Source organism: Scyliorhinus torazame, chromosome 21, assembly GCF_047496885.1.
Source record: "Scyliorhinus torazame isolate Kashiwa2021f chromosome 21, sScyTor2.1, whole genome shotgun sequence".
NCBI lineage: Eukaryota > Metazoa > Chordata > Chondrichthyes > Carcharhiniformes > Scyliorhinidae > Scyliorhinus > Scyliorhinus torazame.
In genome coordinates, this window is record NC_092727.1 from 34,854,654 (window position 1) to 34,880,570 (window position 25,917).

At 46.8% G+C, this 25,917-nt stretch overlaps 1 protein-coding gene across 1 annotated transcript in view; it reads left to right on the top strand.

Annotated features, from left to right (window-relative positions):
- The window catches only part of LOC140398750 (uncharacterized), a 116,296-nt gene that overhangs the window by 36,906 nt on the left and 53,473 nt on the right, over nucleotides 1–25,917 (top strand). The window lies entirely within an intron of this gene.

Here is a 25,917-nt window from a genome sequence, read left to right on the forward strand (position 1 = left end):
GAGGTAGCTATCACTTTGCCACAAGACCTTCACTCCAGACAGTTCCTCATTTGTGATGGAGGGAAGGTCTTTGATGAAGCAGCTGAGGATTATTGGGTCTAAGACACTATCCTGATGAATTCCTGCACTGATATCCCAGGACTGAGATGATTTACTTCCAACAACCAAAATCATCTTTCTTTGTGGTATGACTCCAATCAGTGGAGAGTTTTCCCCTTGATTCCGATTGACTTGATTTTTGCTAGGACTACTTGATGCAATACTCGGTCAAATGATGCCTTGATATCAAGGGTATTTGCTTTCACCTCACACATGGAATTCAGTTCTTTTGTAAATGTTTGGGCCAAGGCGGTAATGATCATCGATGATCATAGATCACAGAATTTACAGTGCAGAAGGAGGCCATTTGGCCCATTAAGTCTGCACCGCCCCTTCCAAAGAGCACCCTACTTGAGCCCACATATCTACCCTATGCCCGTAACCCAGTAACCCCCACTTAACTTTTCTGGGCACTAAGGGCAATTTAGCATGGCCAATCCACCTAAGCCGCACATCTTTGGACTGTGGGAGGAAACAGGAGCACCCAGAGGAAACCCCCGCAGACACGGGGAGAACGTGCAGACTCTGCACAGACAGTGACCCAGCCAGCAATCGAACCTGGGACCCTGGAGTTGCAAAGCAACTGTGCTAACCACTATGCGACCGTTCTGCCCCTATGAGGTCAGGAGATGAGTGGCCCTGGCAGAATCCAAGCTGAGCACATTGAGCAGGTTATTGCTGAGTAAGTGCTGCTTGATAGGACTGTCGACAACACCTTGCATCACTTTGATGATTGAGAGTAGACCGATGGAGCGCTAGGTGGCTGGATTAGATTTGTCCTGCTTTTTGTGGACGTTGGTACAGCAAAACCTGGGTCAATGTGGTCTGTTCTTATGAATTGCAACATCTAGTTCACCTTGAGAAAGGGTGGTTTCTTTGTTTTCCAGGTACTGCGTAATGTGCCATCTGTCAAATTGCAAGTTCCTTCATGTCACTTCCATTCTCGAAGTGAGGATAAGATTTTCCCAGCTTTATAGTCCATGGGCGGGATATATCGACTGTTCACGGCAGCAGGAAATTACAGTCCCACATCGGCGCACGGATTTCCCGTAGACGAGTGCTGCTGTCAACGGGAAATTCCATTGACAACGACAGGACCGGTAGATCCTGCTGGTGGGCCGCCTCCTCTGCCAAAAAACACCCGGTGGGCTGGTCAGTAAATCCCGCCCATTGTCACTATTCATTCTTCTAGTGAGCTTGAATGTAGTTGATGGCAGCACTGGCCACTGCCAGCAGCCTGACCGAGTGGGCAGGAGTTCAATGAAGAAAAAAGCTGGATGACCTCTTACGATCAGCAAAGATAAGTGCCTCCTGTCTCCCCGTGGAAATTGATCCTTTCATCAACCTCCGGTATATCACCTTGAACTTGCATGCTGGCACCTCGCAGGTTCTTCTCACCACCCAGCCTCCCAACATCATCCTCAAACCACTACCTCACCCACCCTCCCAGGATTCTTCATCAGAACACCTCCCTGCTTAAGGGAAGTGCCCACACGTGCCAGCTGTCCTCAACCTCTGACACCAGGCATTTGGCTAACAATATCTCCTTTTGTGTCCCTGCAGGAGATTATAGAACATTACTGGAGAGAGAGAACTCAGGTGGAGGAATGCCCAAACTAAAGAGCTGACTCAGTTTGAAGAAAGGGTCTTGGAGCTCGCAGGGGAGGAGCAAGAGCAGGCCTGCACAGACACCCAGGTTGGTCTGCAACAGAAAAATGAGGAGCCACTGACCAGCTTCAAGTGATGTATTTGTTGTCCAAACTCTTGACCAGGCCATTAAAACCATGTCCCTTGTCTTGCAGATACATCCGTCGAAGAGCCTGACCCGTCAACAAGCAGTGGCATTCCCCCAGCGATCCTTGATAGCACCTCGGAAGAGATCTCCGAGGAGGACATGGATGATGCAATCACTGCATTCACCATCGCAGAGACAAGTACCTCGGTGGGCAACCTTAAAAGACGGCTTGTGGGTCACTTTCTGCTGAGCACCACACTGCAACTGATGCACATCAGGTGGAGACAGGAGCATCCCAGGGAAAGTCAGTGTTCTACTGGATCCCAGGACACTGTTGTGCCCTAGCCAGGTGCCGGACCTCTGCATCTGCCGTAGCTGAGGGATGAACATATCCAAAGTACCAGAATACCAGGAGGGATTGTCAGTGACATTCCTGCAACTGCAAGGCTGAATTGCCACACTACCAGAAGGATGTGGAGGCTTTAGAGAGGGTGCAGAAGAGATTTACCAGAATGTTGCCTGGTATGGAGGGCATTAGCTATGAGGAGCGGTTGAATAAACTCGGTTTGTTCCCACTGGAACGAAGGAGGTTGAGGGGAGACCTAATAGAGGTATACAAAATTATGAGGGTCATAGACAGAGTGGATAGTCAGAGGCTTTTCCCCAGGGTAGAGGAGTCAATTACGAGGGGGCATAGGTTTAAGGTGAGAGGGGCAAGGTTTAGAGTAGATGTACGAGGCAAGTTTTTTACGCAGAGGGTAGTGGGTGCCTGGAACTCGCTACCGGAGGAGGTGGTGGAAGCAGGGACGATAGTGACATTTAAGGGGCATCTTGACAAATACATGAATAGGATGGGAATAGAGGGATACGGACCCAGGAAGTGTAGAAGATTGTAGTTTAGTCGGGCAGCATGGTCGGCACGAGCTTGGAGGGCCGAAGGGCCTGTTCCTGTGCTGTACATTTCTTTGTTCTTTGTTCTTTGAATGAAGGAATCCCAAAGCCTTCAGTTGCAGGAGATGTTGCCTGCGTTGCGTGGCACCAAGGTCAACATTGCAAGGGTGGCGGCCGCAGGGGAAAACCTGGGACAAGATGTCAGAGCCATGACAGGCAAATTCCAAAGCATGGCTCAGGCCCTGAAGACCACGGCTGAGGGCTTCGAGACCATGGTGCAGACACAGAGGACCATTGCTGAGGGGTTCAACCCATGGTGCAGGCACTGGTGGGCCTCCAGGACTGGCAGCGCAGATGACATTGAGGCTTCTGGAGAAAGCTCCAGTTGCCCTTTGTCCCATGGAGTAACCTTGGTGCCCACAAGCACCGGAGGGAAAAGAATGCACTGGATTACATCCCGGGACCTTTCATCCAGAAGACCCAGGGAGTGACCAGGGTCTGAATCCTCCCTTCCTGATGCCAGCACTTCTCAGGGGCAGTAGGCAGAACAGGGTGACGTGACAACATCAGTGCCACCCAAAACTCAGCCAAGGCCCTATAGGTCCAGGCCCTCCAGAATATGTCTGCCAAGGCATTTCACGCAACAGGGCATGGAAAACAACACTTCTGATGTGTATTCTGGGAATATACCGAAACGTACTGTGAGCCCTGTAACAAGCCAATGGCAAATAAGTTGAGGGCTACCGTGACGTTCATGGCAATAGGGTGTGGATGCCTTCCACCTCCTTGTGGCGCCAGGTTGAAAGTATGTGGCACAGGTGCCGCACTGTCTCACTTGTGAGGTGGAGTTTGTCAGTGACACATATTCATGGAGGACACCTGGATCCTGTAAATATTTGGTCCCCTTCGCTTTCATCTTTGAGTCCCCTGTTTGGCCTGCACTGTGGCTGGCCTTTGAGCCTGACCTGTGACACCCCAACCCGGCCTCCTGCCGCTGGTTTCTCCCTGGACGTAGCCTCTCAGAGCTGATGTCAGTGCAGTTCTGAGCAAAATTGCCAGCTTCACTGGCCCCATCCTGAGATCTCTCAGAACTCTGCGAGGGATGCGGGAGAGAGAGACAGTCAGGTTTGTGTTCCAACCAGTTGTCTTGAGACCCTCCCAGCCCCCCTTGTACTCACAAACCTGGAAGCTGTCACTCCTTCACCTTCTCCATCAGCTACCACTCACTGTCTTTTCTATTGGCCTTCCAATCTCATCGCTTTACCAACCCCGGTCAATGCCCTCGCTCATTCAGAGTCGCCTGTAGCCCTCCCTCTGGTTGCTCACTCCCTCAGTATCTACATCACAGGGGGTTCAAATAACCTGTTTCAATGGTCGACCATCCCCCATTGGCAGGGTCAACTGGATGCCTAGGTATACATTGAGAGCTTTCGTTTCCTCTATGGCTGACGCAGGGTTCTGGCTATTATGTACACAAGTTCCCTCTTGATCCCCTGCATTCACTCTTTAATTCTTGATACATAAGTTTGCATCTCTCTTCATGACTTTAACAATGTCATTTTTAAGACTCAATTGATGATGGGCAATTAGCTTGATGAGCACAACTCTCAGAAATGTTAGCGGGCGCAATTACTCTCTGTAGCCGAGATAGACAACACTAATAGGCACCATTTTTTAAATTAAAATTAAAAAAAAAAAAAATTTAGAGTACCCAATTCATTTTTTCCAATTAAGGGGCAATTTAGCATGGCCAATCCACCTACCCTGCACATCTTTGGGTTGTGGGGGCGAAACCCACCCAAACACGGGGAGAATGTGCAAACTCCACACGGACAGTGACCCAGAGCCAGGATTCGAACCTGGGACCTCGGCGCCGTGAGGCAACAGGGCTAACCCACTGCGCCACCGTGCTGCCATAGGCACCATTTATAATCAGGCTGTGTCATCCCAAGATATCTTTGCTGTCATGCCTTTGGACTTAAGACTCCTGGGCCCTCACTGCATTATAACTAAGTGTTTGCCCAGAATAATTCAGGGCTGTGAACACTTTCTAAAATAGACAGGCCGAAGGCTTCAGAAAAGCACACAGCAGCCGTGACCTCCATCCCAGAGGAGGACCCCGCCCCTCTTTCTCTCGTCCCCAAAGCACCCCTCCCCCAAAACACCTTTGAATCTGCCACCCTCTACAACAGACCAGTGAATATAGTCTCCTTGTACACCCTGAAACAAGGTGGAGAGGGGTTTTCAACTCCATCCCCCCTCTCAGAGGTCATGGCACTTGGCTCCCATTTTTAAAATGCAGTAGTGATTCTCGCCTGTGTGACATCACACTGGTGGGTGGAAAGATTCAATGAGGCCTGAAGATTTGACTATAAGCTCGCTAATGATATTGAAATGAATTCAAATTCATTCAAGTCAGGTTCTCGACCTTTCTGGGCATGATCCTGATCATGTCATCGGAGAAGGCCTGAGAACATTGCGTTCCAAGAACTTACCAGTGCAAATCCCGTTTTGACCTCTCGTTTTTGTGGCCATTACGGGAGTTGGGCCCGTGGCTAACGGACCCGCAGAATCATGCCCGCTGTGTTTGCACAGATTGCAGTTATAAATTCTGAATTTCGTCCATAAATGGTTGAGAACATCTGGAATAATTCTTTTGATCCAGGTTCTTTTGGGGTTATACCTTCCTCAGAGTTCAACATTCTACTTTCCTGTCTTTTTATAAATTTAGAGTACCCAGTTAATTATTTATTTTTTCCAATTAAGAGGCAATTTAGCATGGCCAATCCACCTAAGCTGCACATTTTTGGGTTGTGGGGGTGAACATAGACCATAACATAGACATACAGTGCACAAGGAGGCCATTCGGCCCATCGAGTCTGCACCGACCCACTTAAGCCCTCACTTCCACCCTATCCCCGTAACCCAATAACCCCTCCTAACCTTTTTTTGGTCACTAAGGGCAATGTATCATGGCCAATCCACCTAACCTGCACGTGGGAGGAAACTGGAGTACCTGGAGGAAACCACGCAGACTCGGGGAAAACGTGCTGACTCTGCACAGACAGTGACCCAGCGGGGAATCGAACCTGGGGCCCTGGTGCTGTGAAGCTACCGTGATATCCACTTGCACTAAATCCACGCAGACACGGGGAGAATGTGCAAACTCCGCAGACAGTGACCCAGAGCCAGCATTCGAACCCGGGTCTCAGCGCCGCAGTCTCAGTGTTAACCACTACGCAACATGCCGCCCCTACTTTCCAGTCTTGGTGTGTGGCTGTACGTTTCTTGGCCCTTCACTTTGCTATTTCAATATTTTTTCTAAATAAATACGTGATCTACACAATCAGCACAACTATGAATCATTGGGCGGGCGTAGGGGAGATATAGTATTATTATGGGCCAGGGTTTAGAGAACACCAAAATATATCATGGAGTTCATCTGACCCAACAGAGATCTAAAGTATTTTTAAACAAAACAATATTTATTCTAAGAATCCAGTTAACATTTTATAAACAGACAGTAAACATCTTATCAACTACAAACACAAAAATACAGTACTCTATAGGTAACCCTTAGTAACTTTCCTAACAACATCCAGAAGCCCGATCGCGGGCCAGGCCACCGTGGGGGCACCCCTGAGGCCAGATCGCCACGCGCCCCCCCCAGGAACCCGGAGCCCGCCCGCGCCGCCTTGTCCCACCGGTAAGATAGGTGGTTTAATCCACGCCGGCGGGACAGGCATCCTAGCAGCGGGACTTCAGCCCATCCAGGCCGGAGAATCGAGGGGGGGGGGCCCGCCAACCGGCACGGCGCGATTCCCACCCCCGCCGAATCTCCGGTGCCGGAGAATTCGGCAACTGTCGGGGGCGGGATTCACGCCAGCCCCCGGCGATTCTCCGACCCGGCGGGGGGTCGGAGAATCTCGCCCCAGGTATTACTTTGAAATCATCAAATGATCTGGAGACATTCTTTCGCATGCAGAGAGAGAGACCAAAATACACCTCCTTGGTTTCAATGCAGCTCACCAACTGAAAACGAAACTAAAACTCAGAGCCAAAAACAGTTTGCAGCTCAAAACGAAAATAAAAAGCAGAACCAGAGCCCAGCTCCACCCACACACTGACATCACTGCAGCACTTGAGAAGACAAACATTTCTTAAAGTGACATTCCCATGACACCACCCCCCAAGAAAATAAAACATCAACTTTAAGATCGTTTCATTTTTCACCTTTTCACTTTCTTTTAAGTAAACTTGACAATAACTATAGCTTTTTGTAGCCAAAACGAAACATGCAAACATTTATAATAACATAGTCCATTTTACTTCTTCCTGCAACTGGAATCCCTCTTGATTGACAGTCTCTTTGGACAAGAAGGTCTCTGCACGATCCATCCATTTCTCTGCCTCGGCATTTCTCTTTAAGGTGAGATACTTTAGTTCAATCCGATTACAGAGCCCCTTGTAATTCTCCAACAGAGGAGCATTGGTTAACACAGGCTTCAGGCCATCAAATTCCTGTTGAAACTCCGCTGTCCTCTGAAATTTGCTACGCTTCTTTAGCAAGTCCGTCAGAGCGACCACACTGCTAAAATTTGGGACAAATTTCCGGTAAAATCCGCTCACGCCAAGAAATCGCACCATTTTCCTTAGTATTGAGGGTATTGGAAACTCCCCAGTAACTTTTATTTTCACATCCCTTGGGACCATTCGACCTTGTCCTATTGTATGGCTAAGGAAAGTGACTTGGGCTTTTCCAAATTCACTTTTGGCTAGGGTTACCACCAAATCCGCCTCCTGAAGTCGATCAAATAACTCAATCAGATGCTTCAAATGTTCTTTCCATGTCTGACTAAAAATTACCAGATCGTCTATGTATACTGCACAATTGGGTAATCCTGAAACAACTTTGTTAGTTAACTGTTGAAAGGTGGCTGGAGCATTTTTATGCCAAATGACATAAGTTTGAATTGGTATATATTGGTACAAATGCTGAAATCTCCTTCGCTCTTTCGGATAAAGGTACCTGCCAGTAACCTTTAAGTAAATCCAGTTTGGAAATAAAAGCTGATTGTTCCACCTTCTCAATGCAATCCTCCAAACATGGGTTAGGATAAGAGTCCATTCTTGCAACTGCATTAACCTTTCTCTAGTTCACACACAACCATTGGGTACCGTCTGGTTTCGGTACCATCACTATGGGTGAGCTCCGTTGGCTGCAACCCAATTATGCCATCTTTTTAGCATACTTTCAATTTCCTTGTTAACCTGTGCCAATTTTAAAGGGGTAAGTCTATATGGATGTTGTTTAATTGGAACAGCATTTCCCACATCTACATCATATATAGCCATTTCAGTACTTCCCAACTTATCTTCACAAACTTGCCTGTGTGATATCAATAACTCTTTCAGGTCAGGCTGTTTTTCCTCTGGAAGGCAACTCAACAATTTATCTCAATTTTTAAGAAAATCCTCGTATTCCAATTTAATTTGAGGGATGTCAAATTCAAAGTCATCTGGATTTGGTTCTTCACTTTATCTTCACTTTCTTCACTTTTCACTTAGAATCATTAAAACATTCTCCTTTTGCTCTCCGTCTCTTTCAAAGTACCTTTTAAGCATATTCAAATGACACTATCTGGTGTTCTTACCACATAATTCACCTCACTTAATTTCCTTTCAATCTGATGAGGTCCACAAAACTTTGCTTTTAAAAGTTCACCTACCACTGGTAACAATACTATCTCCACTGGCAAAACTACAAACTTTTGCTTTCTTGTCCACTACCCGTTTCATCAAATGTTGTGCAACTTTTAAATGTTGTCTAGCCAATTCACCTACTCTATTGAATCGTTCCCTAAAATTTGACACATAATCCAATAATGTAAGTTCGACTGCTCGCTCATCAATTTTTCCTCAATCAATTTAAGTGGTCCTCTTACTTCATGACCAAAAAGTAGTTCAAAAGGACTGAATTCAGTTGACTCATGAAATGAAATGAAATAATAGTCGCTTAATGTCACAAGTAGGCTTCAAATGAAGTTGCTGTGAAAAGCCTAGTCGCCACACTCCGCCACACTCCGGTGGCTGTTCGGGGAGGCTAGGCGAATCTCTAATTGCAAACAGTATGAATGGAATTCCTTTATCACAATCCTCTGGGTAATTTTGACAATAAGCCCTCAATGTTGTCTTTAATGTCTGATGCCACCTTTCTAATGCTCCCTGCTACCAAATCATCACTCTTCATTGGACTTTCCAACCTTACCTTATATAATGGAACACTACTCTTCTCACCCTGAATTCCACATGTTACCACCTTTTCTGGCAATATTCCTCCCAAACTACATAACTCCTCATCTCTTACCGAAAGGTTGACTAGCATTTAGATTCTGGATGGTATGCGGTTGATTTAAATTGTTTTATTCCTAAACTATATGGAACTTCTTTGAATAACCTTGAGGTAAAATTTGATCCTTGCCACGATTATATTTGTGTGGATAGTCCATATCTAGTAAAGAATTCAAGTAACTCCTCCACAATCTTTCCAGCTGTAAGATTGCGTACTGGAATGGCCTCTGAAAACCTAGTCGACACATCCATTATAGTCAAAAGATATTGATTCCCACTTTTCGTTTTGGGAAGCAGTCCTATACAATCAATTAAGACCCTTGTAAAAGGTTCCTCAAATGCTGGCATTGGTGTTAAGGGCACTGGTTTTATTACTGCATGAGGTTTCCCTATCACTTGACATGTGTGACATGATCAACAACATTTAACTACATCTTTATAATAAATACTGGCCCAGCCAGCTACACACACATCCCACGAACGAATGACAAAAAAATCTAATTATATGAGTAAGGTCATTAACAAACATTTGATGTGCATTCTAATTTGCTGTCAAAAGCTGATGAACTGTTTGTCCATGGGCCACAGAAACATTTTCCTGGTGTTAACTGTATAATGAGCCCTGCCATTGCTTCTACCACCTTTGGAGGCTATATTCAATCATGAGCATTCAGTGCATTGTGTACTGTATAATTATTTGGGTCATTGAGACCCAATGCCAGATGCAGTTCCAGTCTACTGCTTGAACCTACTGATCCTCTTCCCCTGTGTGCCCTACGTCTCCCACCAGTGAACTGACCCTGCCAATTGGTAACCCTACCAAAGTGTGAATGACTGTATAGGATACAAACTAGCAAAGTGTATATATCTGTGAGTACTCTGTAAACTACAAAGCAGCATTTAGTTTGTTATTTTTAACAGGGTGTGAGGAAATGTCTGCATTTTTATCCAACTCAGTGATCACAAAAGTAGTTATTTGAAGGAAGAATCAACTGTAAATAACTATTCTATCATTCCATTGAATGACACTGTGTAACCTCAAACAAGAATCCAAGTGACACTTTTATTGAAAGGTATACAGAGAACGGTTCTGTTGCAGATGTTTGTGAATCAGTTTTAGGAATACATTTTCCCATGCCCAAGAATTATTTTTGAACTGAATATTTAATTAACCATTGTTTATTTGTTAATGAACTATAGCAGACAGTCAAAGTAGTTTTCCTTTCCCATCCACGGCGGGCATCGTTGTGGGCAGGATGGAAATATTTGGAGAGCTGTAACGGCTGTAAAATCATGGCTAGTGTCTCCGAACCCCTAACTGAAACTACAACAGTCACCCCAGTACTGCAGCATTATTTCTTCAGCAAAATCCAGTGAGTGAAAGATGGTTGCATAATTCAAGCACTGTGCATAAAGTCAGTTCCAGTCATTTATAACAGTGTGGTTTCCAAACATGATGGGAAAATTGTCTGATGACATTCTTTCGAACTGGGATTTGTGATGTCACTGTTTGCAACCATTATTTTAAGCTGGTTTTAAGGAGCTGTTTGCACAGAATAAAATTACAGTAATAATTAAGTAGCACATTATTACTATTAAACATCTTTTTCTTGTCTGCCGATTTTTCTTTGGCGTTATATGTATTGGTCAAACACAATTTTGCTCTGTAGTTGCTAGTATTGCTTTGGTTTACTTTGACCTTTTAAGTTACATTCAAACAACATAACTATGGTTATAACATCAATTTATTAGCATGATATGCAATTTATAAAAATGAATTTGGTGTTTGACAAAGCAGCAACTCTTGCCAGACATGTTAGTCTGGGAGAACCTGTTGATTTCTTCTGATAACAGAAGTAGCTGTACAGCTACCTCAGTTGCACTTAAACTAGCTCTTTCCTTTCCCAATAACCGTCACTTCAAAGTGGGAGGACATAATGTACAATTTATTAATGGCTCATTGGCTCTAGACCAAAGGGCTCGGGCTCTCTGTGCAGCATGCTTCTCCTCAGTATGAACATCTAATCAGGATTGTCCAAGCCCCTACAATAGCAGCCAAATGCAATTCAACAACCGTGAGCCTTTGAAGTCCTATTGCAGATTTCTGTACCCGAGCCTGGGATAATAACTTGCCATGATTGCTAGCTTTGTTGTATATTCTCTGTGGAGAAGTAATTATGGACTCGATTTAACAGAAAGAACATAACGCAGCTTATGATGCTCGAAATGTAACTTCATTTGATCATTTTCTCAATTTGATTGGTATTATTAGAATAGCTCATAAAAAATGTTGTAAGAAGCATGGGCAGAGGTTGAGGCCTGCGTCCCAGTGAAAGAGATAATGAGGATGTGTTGTGATTGTGTTTGAGCAATCAACACCTACAATGGATGCCGTCTCTGCAGTGCTTTCCAGCAGTGTACTTTTCTCAGTGTTATGACTGCATTTTGAACTGCTGAACAAAGTGTAGGTCTCATCCCGTGGAGTGGGTTGAACAGTTGTAATATTCCAGTACTTTTTATAAAAAGAAATTTACTGAGTCCAAAAATGACTTTCAACATTGAAAACTTATATTAGGTAATTAAAAATATTACTTGTATGTCATGATCGTGTTCACCAATTCAGTGCAGCATCGAACATATACGAACTTGAATTGAATTACCTCAGTTCCAGCTGCAAAATCTCCTTTCTGAATTCAACCAACCAAAGCTGCTCCATTATATGGGATTTTAAAATTAAAATTAGCATTACCAGTGCAAACAAAATAAGGAGCAGAAAATAACACCAGGGTTGCTCCGCTGATTGAGTTTAATTTGAGATGTGGATCAGAAATTGGCTAGCTGAAAGAAGACAGAGGGTGGTGGTTGATGGGAAATGTTCAGAATGGAGTACAGTCACAAGTGGAGTACCACAAGGATCTGTTCTGGGGCCGTTGCTGTTTGTCATTTTTATCAATGACCTAGAGGAAGGCGCAGAAGGGTGGGTGAGTAAATTTGCAGACGATACTAAAGTTGGTGGTGTTGTCGATAGTGTGGAAGGATGTAGCAGGTTACAGAGGGATATAGATAAGCTGCAGAGCTGGGCTGAGAGGTGGCAAATGGAGTTTAATGTAGAGAAGTGTGAGGTGATTCACTTTGGAAGGAATAACAGGAATGCGGAATATTTGGCTAATGGTAAAGTTCTTGAAAGTGTGGATGAGCAGAGGGATCTAGGTGTCCATGTACATAGATCCCTGAAAGTTGCCACCCAGGTTGATAGGGTTGTGAAGAAGGCCTATGGAGTGTTGGCCTTTATTGGTAGAGGGATTGAGTTCCGGAGTCGGGAGGTCATGTTGCAGCTGTACAGAACTCTGGTACGGCCGCATTTGGAGTATTGCGTACAGTTCTGGTCACCGCATTATAGGAAGGACGTGGAGGCTTTGGAGCGGGTGCAGAGGAGATTTACCAGGATGTTGCCTGGTATGGAGGGAAAATCTTATGAGGAAAGGCTGATGGACTTGAGGTTGTTTTCGTTGGAGAGAAGAAGGTTAAGAGGAGACTTAATAGAGGCATACAAAATGATCAGGGGGTTGGATAGGGTGGACAGTGAGAGCCTTCTCCCGCGGATGGATATGGCTGGCACGAGGGGACATAACTTTAAACTGAGGGGTAATAGATATAGGACAGAGGTCAGAGGCAGGTTCTTTACGCAAAGAGTAGTGAGGCCGTGGAATGCCCTACCTGCTACAGTAGTGAACTCGCCAACATTGAGGGCATTTAAAAGTTTATTGGATAAACATATGGATGATAATGGCATAGTGTAGGTTAGATGGCTTTTGTTTCGGTGCAACATCGTGGGCCGAAGGGCCTGTACTGCGCTGTATTGTTCTATGTTCTATGTTCTATGTTCTAAGTGTGTGTGAGGCGTGTCTTTCTCAACCTTAAGTAACTGATCATCTGAGGAGTAGACCTGATCCTGACTAGTCCCAAAAAAGTACTAGGATTGTAATCCACAACAAAGATGCAATTTAAACAACTTTATAAAATCATTTTCTTATAGGGCCAGGAGTGCTTCTCTGAGCTTACAAGGAAAGTCATTCCGAGGTCCCAGTCCCTTCTGCATGACTCTTCCAAAACACGCTCCCGGTGACTTACACCCTTCCAGACGAGCCTTCCCTTAGTGCCAGTCAGCAGCTTCCCACCACCTGAACTTTTGTTCTCACATGACAGCTAGTTTCTGCTGCTCACCCATTTAGGGGGACAGCTGACTGGCATATAGATGAGGTGCAAAATTGCCCATACCACGCTGCTGAAGTTGGGCACATTTGGAGCATATGTCTTCACTCCCCCACCCCAATCCAATTCCCAATCAGAGTTAAAATGTCTCTTTCTGGTAATAGAACATAGAACGATACAGTGCAGTACAGGCCCTTCGGCCCACGATGTTGCACCAAAACAAAAGCCATCTAACCTACACTATGCCTATCCAATAAACTTTTAAATGCCCTCAATGTTGGCGAGTTCACTACTGTTGCAGGTAGGGCATTCCACGGCCTCACCACTCTTTGCGTAAAGAACCTACCTCTGACCTCTGTCCTATATCTATTACCCCTCAGTTTAAAGCTATGTCCCCTCGTGCCAGCCATTTCCATCCGCGGGAGAAGGCTCTCACTGTCCACCCTATCCAACCCCCTGATCATTTTGTATGCCTCTATTAAGTCTCCTCTTAACCTTCTTCTCTCCAACGAAAACAACCTCAAGTCCATCAGCCTTTCCTCATAAGATTTTCCCTCCATACCAGGCAACATCCTGGTAAATCTCCTCTGCACCCGCTCCAAAGCCTCCACGTCCTTCCTATAATGCGGTGACCAGAACTGTACGCAATACTCCAAATGCGGCCGTACCAAAGTTTTGTACAGCTGCAACATGACCTCATGACTCCGGAACTCAATCCCTCTACCAATAAAGGCCAACACTCCATAGGCCTTCTTCACAACCCTATCAACCTGGGTGGCAACTTTCAGGGATCTATGTACATGGACACCTAGATCCCTCTGCTCATCCACACTTCCAAGAACTTTACCATTAGCCAAATATTCCGCATTCCTGTTATTCCTTCCAAAGTGAATCACCTCACACTTCTCTACATTAAACTCCATTGCCACCTCTCAGCCCAGCTCTGCAGCTTATCTATGTCTCTCTGTAACCTGCTACATCCTTCCACACTGTCGACAACACCACCGACTTTAGTGTCGTCTGCAAATTTACTCACCCACCCTTCTGCGCCTTCCTCTAGGTCATTGATAAAAATGACAAACAGCAACGGCCCCAGAATAGATCCTTGTGGTACGCCACTTGTAACTGAACTCCATTCTGAACATTTCCCATCAACCACCACCCTCTGTCTTCTTTCAGCTAGCCAATTTCTGATCCACATCTCTAAATCACCCTCAATCCCCAGCCTCCGTATTTTCTGCAATAGCCTACCATGGGGAACCTTATCAAACGCTTTACTGAAATCCATATACACCACATCAACTGCTCTACCCTCGTCTACCTGTTCAGTCACCTTCTCAAAGAACTCAATAAGGTTTGTGAGGCATGACCTACCCTTCACAAAGCCATGCTGACTATCCCTGATCATATTATTCCTATCTAGATGATTATAAATCTTGTCTCTTATAATCCCCTCCAAGATTTTACCCACTACAGACGTGAGGCTCACCGGTCTATAGTTGCCGGGGTTGTCTCTGCTCCCCTTTTTGAACAAAGGGACCACATTTGCTATCCTCCAGTCCTCTGGCACTATTCCTGTAGCCAATGTAAGAACTGCAGGGCTTTTGGTATCTATCTGAGATGATTGCAGTGGGAAGTGGAGGTAGGACGATGAGGTGGTAATGACATATCTTTTGTCAATTTTCTTTTTCTAAAGTTTATGTGCTGCACACTTCATATCATAGGTCCAATGGGTGTAACAGCTGCAACTTCCAGAGATTGAAGTGAGTAGTCGGATCATCATTGTAAAGCTGTATTCTGTTTCAATTATACAGCATTGTGATGTGCATCGTTCATCTCGGCAAATGTGAATCATTGAGGGCTGATTAAAAATACATCACTATTGGTTCATTCCTGAATTGCCTTATTTAAATACTCTCTTTATCCTTTAAATTGAATGTCCCTGTGACCTTTCACATAATTAATTTGCTTTTGTTGATTGTTATCTTGTGAACATGTCTTGTATGTAATACAGTGGTATTATTTTCAGGTCTTTATACTGTATTCAATGATGATATAGTTGTGTTACAATGGGCTGGATTTTGCTATGAAAATAATGGTGAAACTAACAGTTTATCTCTATATAAATCAGGCAGTAATTTCCAGAAAACACTTGTGCATCGTTAAACATGAAATTTCAGAAGTTGCTGTCCAAGATGCACTGTTCTTCTGTAAGCTATGCAAAAATAGTCTCTCGGTATCTAATAATAATAATCTTTATTGTCATAAGTAGGCTTACATTAACACTGCAATGAAGTCACTATGAAAAGCCCCTCGTCACCACGTTCCGGCACCTGTTCGGGTACGTAGAGGGAGAATTCAGAATGTCCAAATTACCTAACAGCATGTCTTTCAGGACTTGTGGGACGAAACCGGAGAACCCGGAGGAAACCAATGCAGACACAGGGAGAACATGCAGACTCCACACAGACAGTGACCCATGCGGGAATCGAACCTGGGACCCTGGAGCTGTGAATCAACAGTGCGAACCACTGTGCTACCATGCCACCCACTGGCTCTCTATTCAAATGTATTGACTAAAGTAAAGGTCCTATTTTAAAACAGAGATACTGATTAAACTAACCATTTAAATTTGACATTTGTCCATTCCAGTCTACATACCTTTTTAACAGCATAGTAAATCTGAATTCTTGCCAAACAACTTATCTTGCACAGAAAATTAACTTTTACAAGTATGGAGTCTCATTCCTTCAGCTTTTAATAATTGATGGAGATTCCAATGTCCACTCCCCCCCCCCTCCACCCCACCCCGCTCCCCCCCGCCCCCCAAGCCCCATCCTCACCACAGAACTTTGATAATGAAAATGTAAGGGTTGATCAAAGCAGGGTGAAGTAGGGTGGGACTCCTTATGTTCTGCGCCGCTTCGGTTATGTTACGGCTTATTAAGAATTCTAGAAATGCTCATCAGACAGGGTGCTGCCAAACAAGTCCTCAGTGGCAGAACATACGGAGAAATATGTACCATATAACATATCTCAGTGGCTGTTACGGAGGGCAAAGGCTGCAGCAGAAGAAAGCCTCCAATCTTCTTGGTTTTTTTGCCATTGCACCAGGGTTTTGTTCTTTCAAACTTCATGAGAAAGCTGGTGCGCAATGGTTTTTCCACGCTGAAAGATGTCACACACAGGTGTCTTTCTTTCCGAGTACATATTCAAAGCCCTTCGGTGACCAGAAAATGGTGACGGGAGCAGGATTGTGTTGCCTGGAAGCTTCTAGTTATGATTTGGCATTCAGGCAGCATTTACAGGATGGTCCTCTAGCACTCGGATGAGGCAGAGCTGCCTTTTGGCAGCTATAGTTGTGACTGAATAGCCTTCTTTAGGATCCATAAAGCTCGCCCTTCATTGGGAAGAGGGCTAGAAAAGGTACCCTAAACATAGTTCACGACTGGTTAACTACATCAAGAGGGAGGTAGAGACACACAAAAGACAAAACTGGTAAAGTTTGGGACCTGAAACATCAGGACCCTCATGGATCTCACACTCATGAGTGAATACTTAAGAGTGTCACACTACATATATCACCTGAAAACTTCATTGGTGTGACGTTACCATCGGCATTCTGAGTGAGACCCGGCGAGCTGGAACTCTGAGGCAGCAATATCTTCTTCTGGAAAGGTAAATCAGAAGACGAACGCAGAGTTCATGGAGTTGGATTTTCCATCAAGAATGAACTTGTGAACCAACTTCATGAGTTCCATCTTGGAACAAATAAGCGCCATACGACTCTTTGTCTCAAACTGGCAGCCACTCACCATAATGGTCAGTCCACCTGGTCTAACTCTGGATGCCGACAACAAAGCCGAGGAAGATTTCTATGCCAAACTTAACCAAGGGTGGCATGGTAACACAGTGGTTAGCATTGTTGTTTCACAGCGACAAATACCCAGGTTTGATTCCCGGCTTGGGTCACTGTCTGTGCAGAGTCTGCACATTCTCCTCGTGTCAGCAAGGGTTGCCTCCGGGTGCTCCGGTTTCCTCCCACAAGTCCTGAAAACGTGCTTGTTAGGTGAATTGGACATTCTGCATTCTCCCTCAGTCTATCCGACAAGGCACTGTAGTGTGGCGACTAGGGGATTTTCACAGTAAATTCATTGCAGTGTTAATGTAAGCCTACTTGTGACACTAATAAAGATTATTATTATTAAGTTCTCTTTGGGGGTCCATGGGAGGACAGACTTATTCTTCTTGGAAACTTCAATTTCAGACTTGGATGAGATGCCAATCCCTGGAATAGAACTACTGGCAGGGAAAGAACTGGAAATGTCAACTCCAATGGCATCCTTCTCCTTACCAAATATGCAGAACAAGGGCTCATTGTCACCAATACTCTGTACTGCCACATGAACAAGTACAAAATGTCATGGCAACACCAATGGACCCAGCACTGGCATCTGATTGATAACATTGAGAGAGCAAGAGGCATAACTAAACTAAGGCCAAGGTCAAAGAGTATGTAGGGTGCAAGGAGAAACTGGAGAGAGAATGTCGAGCAGAGAAGGCAGATGCAGAGATGATGGCAAAGATTTCTGACTTCCCCTGACCTATATTTTCTCTGTTTCTCTCTCTTTTGGATCATTTTTATCCTTGTCTTTTTTTTGTATTTCTAACAGTTACAAATCATTTTCCACATTTTTTGTTTTTTGCTTATTTGTCTTACAAATAAGCAACCCCCCCCCCTCCACTTCCCAATTTGGTCAATAAAGTTGAAGAGCAAAAAATAAACTTTCAATGAATTGCAGGGATCGGGGTTCTGACGATTACCTAACTGAAGACCGATTATTCACTGAAAAAAAATGATAGAATTGCTTGAGGGCCACACATCACCAGGGACCAATACCAGGTGGAAGGGCTGCATACCAGTCAATGGGAAAGGGCATTGCCAGGCCGGGCTGAACAGGGCGGCACAGTGACACAGTGGTTAGCACTGCTGCCTCACAGCTCCAGGAACCCAGGTTCCATTCCATCTTCAGGTCACTGTCTGTGTTGAGATTGCACTTCCTCCCAATGTCTGCGTGTGTTTCCTCCGGGTTCTCCGGTTTCTCCCCACAGCCCAAAGATTTGCAGGTTAGGCGGATTGGCCATGCTAAATTGCCCCTTTGTGTCCAAAAGACTAGGTGGGGGTACTAGGGTGGAGGCGCGTGGGCTTAAGTGGACTCTTTCTGAGGGCTGATGCAGACTGCACTGCAAATTCTATAATTCTATGAATGAGGCCTGACCGAATACCTAAGCAGTGCTTAATAGAACAAAAATATGGAATCAGAAGGATAAGAAAATCCAATCAGGTTTTTGAAGGAACAAAGAACATCTTTTTTTAAAAATGAGTCATGTCTGACTGGCTAAAACCACATGCAATCACAAGATTTCCTAATTTTTCTGGCATCACAGACAGTGTCGATCCAAAATCTTATGAGAAACATGTCAGGGCAGCCATCAGATTTAGCATATGTCTGGACACAATTAATGTGAAGTATTCAAATGAAGCACTTACAATTGATAAAATATTTCACAGCTTCTCAGATAATGGGGGGAGATTGTGGCCAGTGGTAATATTACTGAGCCAGTAATCCAGATGCCCAGGCCAATGCCCTAGAATCATAGGTTCAAATCTCACCATGACATCTGGTGGATTTTAAATTCTAAGTTATATAAATCTGGAATTATAAAGCTGGCCTCAGTAATGATGACAATGATAACTATTATCCATTATTGTAAAAACCCAGCTGGTTAACTAAAGTCCCTTCGGAGAGAGAATCTGCCATCCTTACCTGATCTTGGCCTTCAAGCCCACAGCCATGTGTTTGACTCTTAAATGCTTTCTGAAAAGACTTAACAAGCCAGTTCAAGGGAAATGATATGGGCATATAATGACGTAGAGAAGGCTGAAGGTAAAGGTAGCACAGGTTTATTTACAAGTAATTATAATGGTCTGCATAAACCAGCATCTCACTCCCAGTGTAATCCTCACTGGGAGGAATTATCTCACCAGGCCCTATCTGGGCCTGCTTTTAACCTTTGCTCATAACGAGCCCCAGGTGGGAGGCCTCCGCCCCTTACCTGGGGAGCTCATTCTCCATGAGTCCTATGGGAGATCAATGATGGTTTCCCTGTGGGCCACGTGGTGGTTATGACACATCTCCCCACCAAAGTATGAAAAGTTCTTCCTCAGTTGCCATTGGAGGGGGCCTTCTGCGCCGCTTCATCCGTTGCTGCATCTCCGCCTGTAGCGACTCCAGGTTGGGAGGAGTGGATTGAGTAGTCAAACGCGCTTCCTGGTTGACTGCTTAAGTGCTACAACTGGGACCTCAGTACTGGACACGCTGACGCCCGCCAGTGTGGACACATCATTTCCATGTCAAAAACCGAGTCATCTGGGACCTCAATGCTGGACCGAACGCAGCATCCCAGGCGGCCAGGCCCATAACTCGAGGGGTGGCTCCGAACGCGGAGAGGGCAGAACCATCGTCAGTTGGGCATCCTGATTGGCAGGCTCATGCCTGTTTAAGTGGTCCAAATGTTTCTTAAAGTGCCCTGAACCCAAGGGTGGCACAGTGGCGCAGTGGTTAGCACTGCTGCATCACAGAACCGAGGACCCGGGTTCAATACCGGCCCCAGGTCACTGTCCAAGTGGAATTTGTACATTCTTCCCATGTCTGCGTGGGTCTCACCCCCACAACCCAAAGATGTGCAGGGTAGGTGAATTGGGTACGCTAAATTGTCCCTTAATTGAAAAAAAAAAGAATTGGGCACTATAAGTTAAAAAAAACACAAAAATAGTCCTATGAAGCCGGACCTTATTGGAAACCAGGCCAGTCCTTTCCACTCCTTAGGGCAGCACGGTAGCATTGTGGATAGCACAATTGCTTCACAGCTCCAGGGTCCCAGGTTCGATTCCCGGCTTGGGTCACTGTCTGTGCGGAGTCTGCACATCCTCCCCGTGTGTGCGTGGGTTTCCTCCGGGTGCTCCGGTTTCCTCCCACAGTCCAAAGATGTGCGGGTTAGGTGGATTGGCCATGCTAAATTGCCCTTAGTGTCCAAAATTGCCCTTAGTGTTGGATGGGGTTACTGGGTTATAGGGATAGGGTGGAGGTGTGGACCTTGGAGAGGTGCTCTTTCCAAGGGCCGGTGCAGACTCGATGGGCTGAATGGCCTCCTTCTGCACGGCAAATTCTATGATCTATGAATACTAATACCGCAAGCCACAAAGCTCCATCACCAACGTTTTGAGCGTATATGACGCCCCGACACGAAACGTCCGTTCCAGTGCCCTCAAACCATGGTGTTGCTTCTGCAACTCTTGTTGCTGCTCAACCTTGGTACCGAGGTGTGGAAAAGCCAGATTCCGCCGAGTCTTGAGCCATCGATCCATCAAAGGTTCCTCAGGTGCGATCACAGTCATTACATGCGGCATCATACAATTAACGAACAGGAAATGTGCCAGTCACTTGTCCATGGACTTGGCCGACTGTTTCTTCAATCTCCGTTTGAAAGTCTGGACTGCGCTCTCTGCTAGTCCATTAGAGAAAGAATGATATGGTGTATGCCGAATACCATTCCAGCGCATTCCTCGCTCATGGAGGGAGTGCCATTGTCCATCACCAGGATTTCCAGGATTCTTTGGGCGTTGAAAATCCCCCACAGCTTTTCAATCATGGCCTTGGACGTCGTAGAAGGCAGCCTGCACACGTCCAGTCACGGCCCCGAACAGGCGCCGGAATGTGGCGACTAGGGTCTTTTCACAGTAACTTCATTTGAAGCCTGCTTGTGACAATAAGCAATTTTCGTTTTCATTTTGTATGGGTGTCCACGAGCACCAGAAACGTGGACCCCATGAACTGTCCTGCAAAGTTCACATGGAGGCGAACTCACGGATGACCCAGCCATTCCCACGGTGGGGGTTTTTGCAGCTCCTGGCATGCCAGGCAGATTTTCACAACTCTCTCGATGTCCCCATCAATACCCGGCCACGAAACATAGCTCCGCGCCAACGTTTTCATTTTCAAAGTTCCCGGATGACCACTATCTAAATCCTGCAGCAGGGCCTCCCGATCCCACGGGATGCTACTGGCATCCTCCAAACTTAGTCGGAGAAATTCTGAGCGAAAGGCCGAAGTGTCGTAGGAAGGGCCTCCTTTCTACCGCCGCTCAGCAGCATGAGCCGAAGCTACGCCGACTCCAGTTCTCGCTGTGTCTGTGCACACACCTGAGCAGCCTCACTGACAAGGTGTCCATTAAATTTAGCGTCACCATCATCTCATCCGCCACAGGTGGGTACTGGGGCCACACTGCCAATAGGAGAGGGCATTGGCATGGGTAATCTTGGTACCAGGGCGGTGCTGAAAAGAGTGTTTGTACACGCAAGGTGGAACACACAACAGTGGATCTGGCCGATGCGATTGGCGCAATGCCCTTATCCTTCTTGAAGAGGCCGAGCAACGGTTTGTGGTCCATTACGATAAAAAAATGTCATATACGTACTGATGGACCTTTTTAATGCCGCAAATCACAACCAAACCTTCCTTCCAAATCTGCACATAATGGTGCTCAGATTCCGCCAAGATCTATGAGGCAAACGCAATGGGGCGTTCTGTTCCGTCAGCACATTCATGGGCCAGGAGCTCCCCGATGCCATAAGGGGATGCATTGCATGTTAAAATGAGAGGCCTAGTCGGATCATAGTACCTAAGAAGTTGTTTCGAAGAGAGATACTGCTTAATGGCAATGAGTGCTTTGTCCTCAGAAGTGCTCCAGCACTACCCCTAGTCCTTCCTCAACAGTTCATGGAGTGTGGCTAGCAGACTGGCCAGGTTGGCGATAAACTTCTCGTAATAATTGACTTGGCCTGAAAAGGACCGGAGCTCAGTGGCGTTCCTCAGGGTCTGGGCCCCTGTTCTGGCACAGACATTATCCTCTACCGGGTGCAGAATGGCACTCCAGCGGTAACCCTGATAGGTCATTGCTTTAGCATGGAAAACGCACTTACTGAACTTCAGTGTGGTACCCACATGGGCAAAACATCCTAGCGATTCGCCATATGCTCCTACTCTGTGGACCCATTGATCAGTTCATCGTCCAAATAGATGGCCACTTTTGTGAAGCCTTAGAAGATGTTTTCCATCTCTTGCGGAAAAATTGCGGGGGACAATGAAACCATGAATAGAAGGCGGGCGTAGTCAAACAATCCGGATGTGTATTGATAGTGGCATACTTTCTGGACTCCTGGTCAAGCTCACCTGCAAATATGCATGGTTCATGTCCAGCCTCATGAAGGAGCATTCTCCAGCCAATCTGGTGTATAAATCTTCGACCCGGGTCATTGAGTAGGTCCCGACACAAGGCTCTGTTGACGATAAGCTTAAAATTCCCATTAGGCCGATTGGTTTGTAGGGCTTCATCACCGGCAACATAGGCGAGGCCCATTCTGAAAACTGAATAGGGCAGATAATCCCTGTATCCTGCAAGCATCACAGCTCCACCTCGATCTTCAGTAGCAGCAAGTAAGGGACAGGCCTTGTCCCAAAGTACCAGGGTGGAACAGCCCGGTAAAAATGGGCTCTGGCGCCCTTTATCCTGCCCAGACCCTCCTGGAATACCTCGGGATATTTACTCAACACGTTTTAGAGACTCCGGCACTCTTTATCAGTCAAACTTGAGGACTCTCAGCAAGTCTCTAGCGAACAAGTTGGAACCTGCTCCTCGCACCGCCACAAAAGGAAAGCGGACTGACTGCTGTCCGACCGTCACCCGAGTCACAGTGGTCCCCACGATTTTCAATGTCTCCCATGCATAGGTTGCAAACCTGGCCTCTGGTAGCCAACAACCGCAGAACCATGGACTGGATTCTCCAAAATGGAGGCAGAGTGTCCGCGCTGTCGTGAACGCCGTCGCGTTTCACGATGGCGTGAAACGGGCACAGGCACTACCGATTCTGACCCCCACAGGGGGCCAGCACGGCGCTGGAGCGGTTCATGCCTCCCTTCCCAGCGCCAACTGGGTGCTGCGCCAACCCGCACATGCGCAGTGGCGCCCTGCCAACCCGCGCATGCGCGAGGGACTTCCTCAACGCGCAGACCCCGACGCAACATGACGTAGGGGTTCAGGGGCCGGGCCATGGAACAAAATAGGGCCGGGGCTGGAGAGGCCGACCCGCCGATCAGTGGGCCCCGATCGCAGGCCAGACCTCATCAGAGCCCCCCCCCCCCCCCCCCCCCCGGTGAAGGAGCCCCCATATGCCCCCCCCCCCACAGACCTCCCCCGACCATACGCGCAAAGTTCCCGCCGGCTGCAAGCAGATGTGGCCAGCGCCGGCGGGACTCTGCCGTCTCCGCTCGGCCCATCAAGGCCGGAAAATTGGCGGCCCGGCTGCGGACAGCGGCCCGCGACCGGCACCACGCCAAACACCCCAGCGCAAATGGTGACGATTCTCCGCTCCTCGGAGAATCGCATGCCAGTATTGGGGCGGTGTGGCGCGGTTGCGGCGATTCTCCGGCTCGGCGCAGGGCTCGGAGAATCCCGCCCCCTGTTCCTCGAGCGAAATCGCCAAGATCTACAATGGAGTCAATGGCTCCAGTGTCTATTTTCACCAGGTGTCCATTTACCTACAATGTGATCCACATTGGAGCGTCTCTGAGAGCCGAAACACATTCCTCAATTGCATCAAACAGTCTTCCTCCTCCACGGCATCCACATGTGAGGGCCTGGTCTGGGGCAACCTCAGCGGTTGTCGCAGATTGCCCCACACGGGCAAGCCTGACCCTCACAAGCTCTTTGACCACAAGGTGGCAAGGCGGCTGGCTCCCTCCCTTCGTCCTTAGGCGAAGTATCCAATCGGGCAGTGGCAGCATCCGAGTCCTGAGTGCTGCCACATACCTGCTTCGGGGTCACTCTGTGGGAGAAAACTTGGCTGGTCCTGCACCATCCCCTGACCAACAGTGCGAAAGGAGGGCAGTCAAACTGTGGACACCAAAGTCCATGGAGCCCTGCAGCTCCTGCACACTTTTCTCCGTGTGTTCAGGAGAGAGGACAAGCTCAATGGCCCGCCTCAAATCTAATGTATTTTCCGCTAACATCTTCTTCTGCCTGGCTGTACGGTTAATACCACAGACAAGCTGGTCCCTCAAGATCTCTGAGGGAGACTGCCTGAACTCGCAGTGCTCGTCCAGGTGCCGCAAAAGGGTCAAAAAGTCTGTGACTGATTCACCAGGAGAGCGCACCACCGTGTTAAATCGATGCCTTTGCATAATTATGGAAGGCTTCATCAAAATACCTAGAGTCTGCTGCAGCCAGGTACACCAAAATATTTATGATCCCAAATGTCTGGACCCCGCAGATGGTCAAGAGGTGAACTTTCTGTCGGGATTCCCCAATATTCCATCTTCCTTGACGAAGAATCGCATTCATTCCGCAAATCGATTCCAATCCTCCAGATCTGCATCAATTGCCTCCTGCTTCCTGAATAATGGCATTTTATTGATACAACGTTACGTTCCACACAGTGAACTTCCGGTGGCTAGGTGATCCGGTGGGAAAGTCCGGAGTATCCGTTAATCCTTGTTGCCAGTACAGTAAGGCAGAGAAGGCTGGCGGTAAACGTCAGATAGATATATTTACAGGTATTTACAATGGTCTGCATAATGCAGCATCCGACTCCCAGTGCAATCCTTGGTAGGTGGACCTATCTCACCAGGCCCTGATCTGGGCTCTGCTTTTAACCTTTGTTCAGGTGGTTGAATGAGCGCCCTACCTGGGGAGCTCATTCTCCAAGCGTCCCACGGGGAGATCAATGGTTTCCCTGTGGTCCTCGTCATGGTTATGACAGGGCAACAATTGCTGACCTTGCCATAAAATTATTTTTATCATAGATTTTATCATAGAATTTACAGTGCAGAAGGAGGCCATTCAGCCCATCGAGTCTGCACCGGCTCTTGGAAAGAGTACCCTACCCAAGGTCAACACCTCCACCCTATCCCCATAACCCAGTAACCTCACCCAACACTAAGGGCAATTTTGGACACTAAGGGCAATTTGTCATGGCCAATCCACCTAACCTGCACATCTTTGGACTGTGGGAGGAAACCGGAGCACCCGGAGGAAACCCACGCACACATGGGGAGGATGTGCAGACTCCGCACAGAGAGTGACCCAAGCCGGAATCGAACCTGGGACCCTGGAGCCGTGAAGCAATTGTGCTAACCACTATGCTACCGTGCTGCCCTTTTTAAAGTGAAACAGTCTGTGCCCATATGCAGGAAAACTGAGACAAAGTTGAGAAATTGATTAGGAAGTGGCAAGAACCAAATCACAGAAGTGACAGGCAATGACTATCTTCTTGAATCTCCCCTTCACATTCAATCGCATTTCCTTTGTCAAACCCCACCTCCCTCACCATCAACACCCTGGAGATCACCATTGATCAAGAACTTAATTGGACCAGTCACTGAAGCATTGGTCACAAGAGTAGGTCAGAGATTTGGAATTCTGTGTTGAGTAACTCGGTCTCCTGACTCCCCAAAGCATTTCTACCAGTTACAAGGCACAAGTCAGGAGTGTGATGGCATACTCTGTACTTG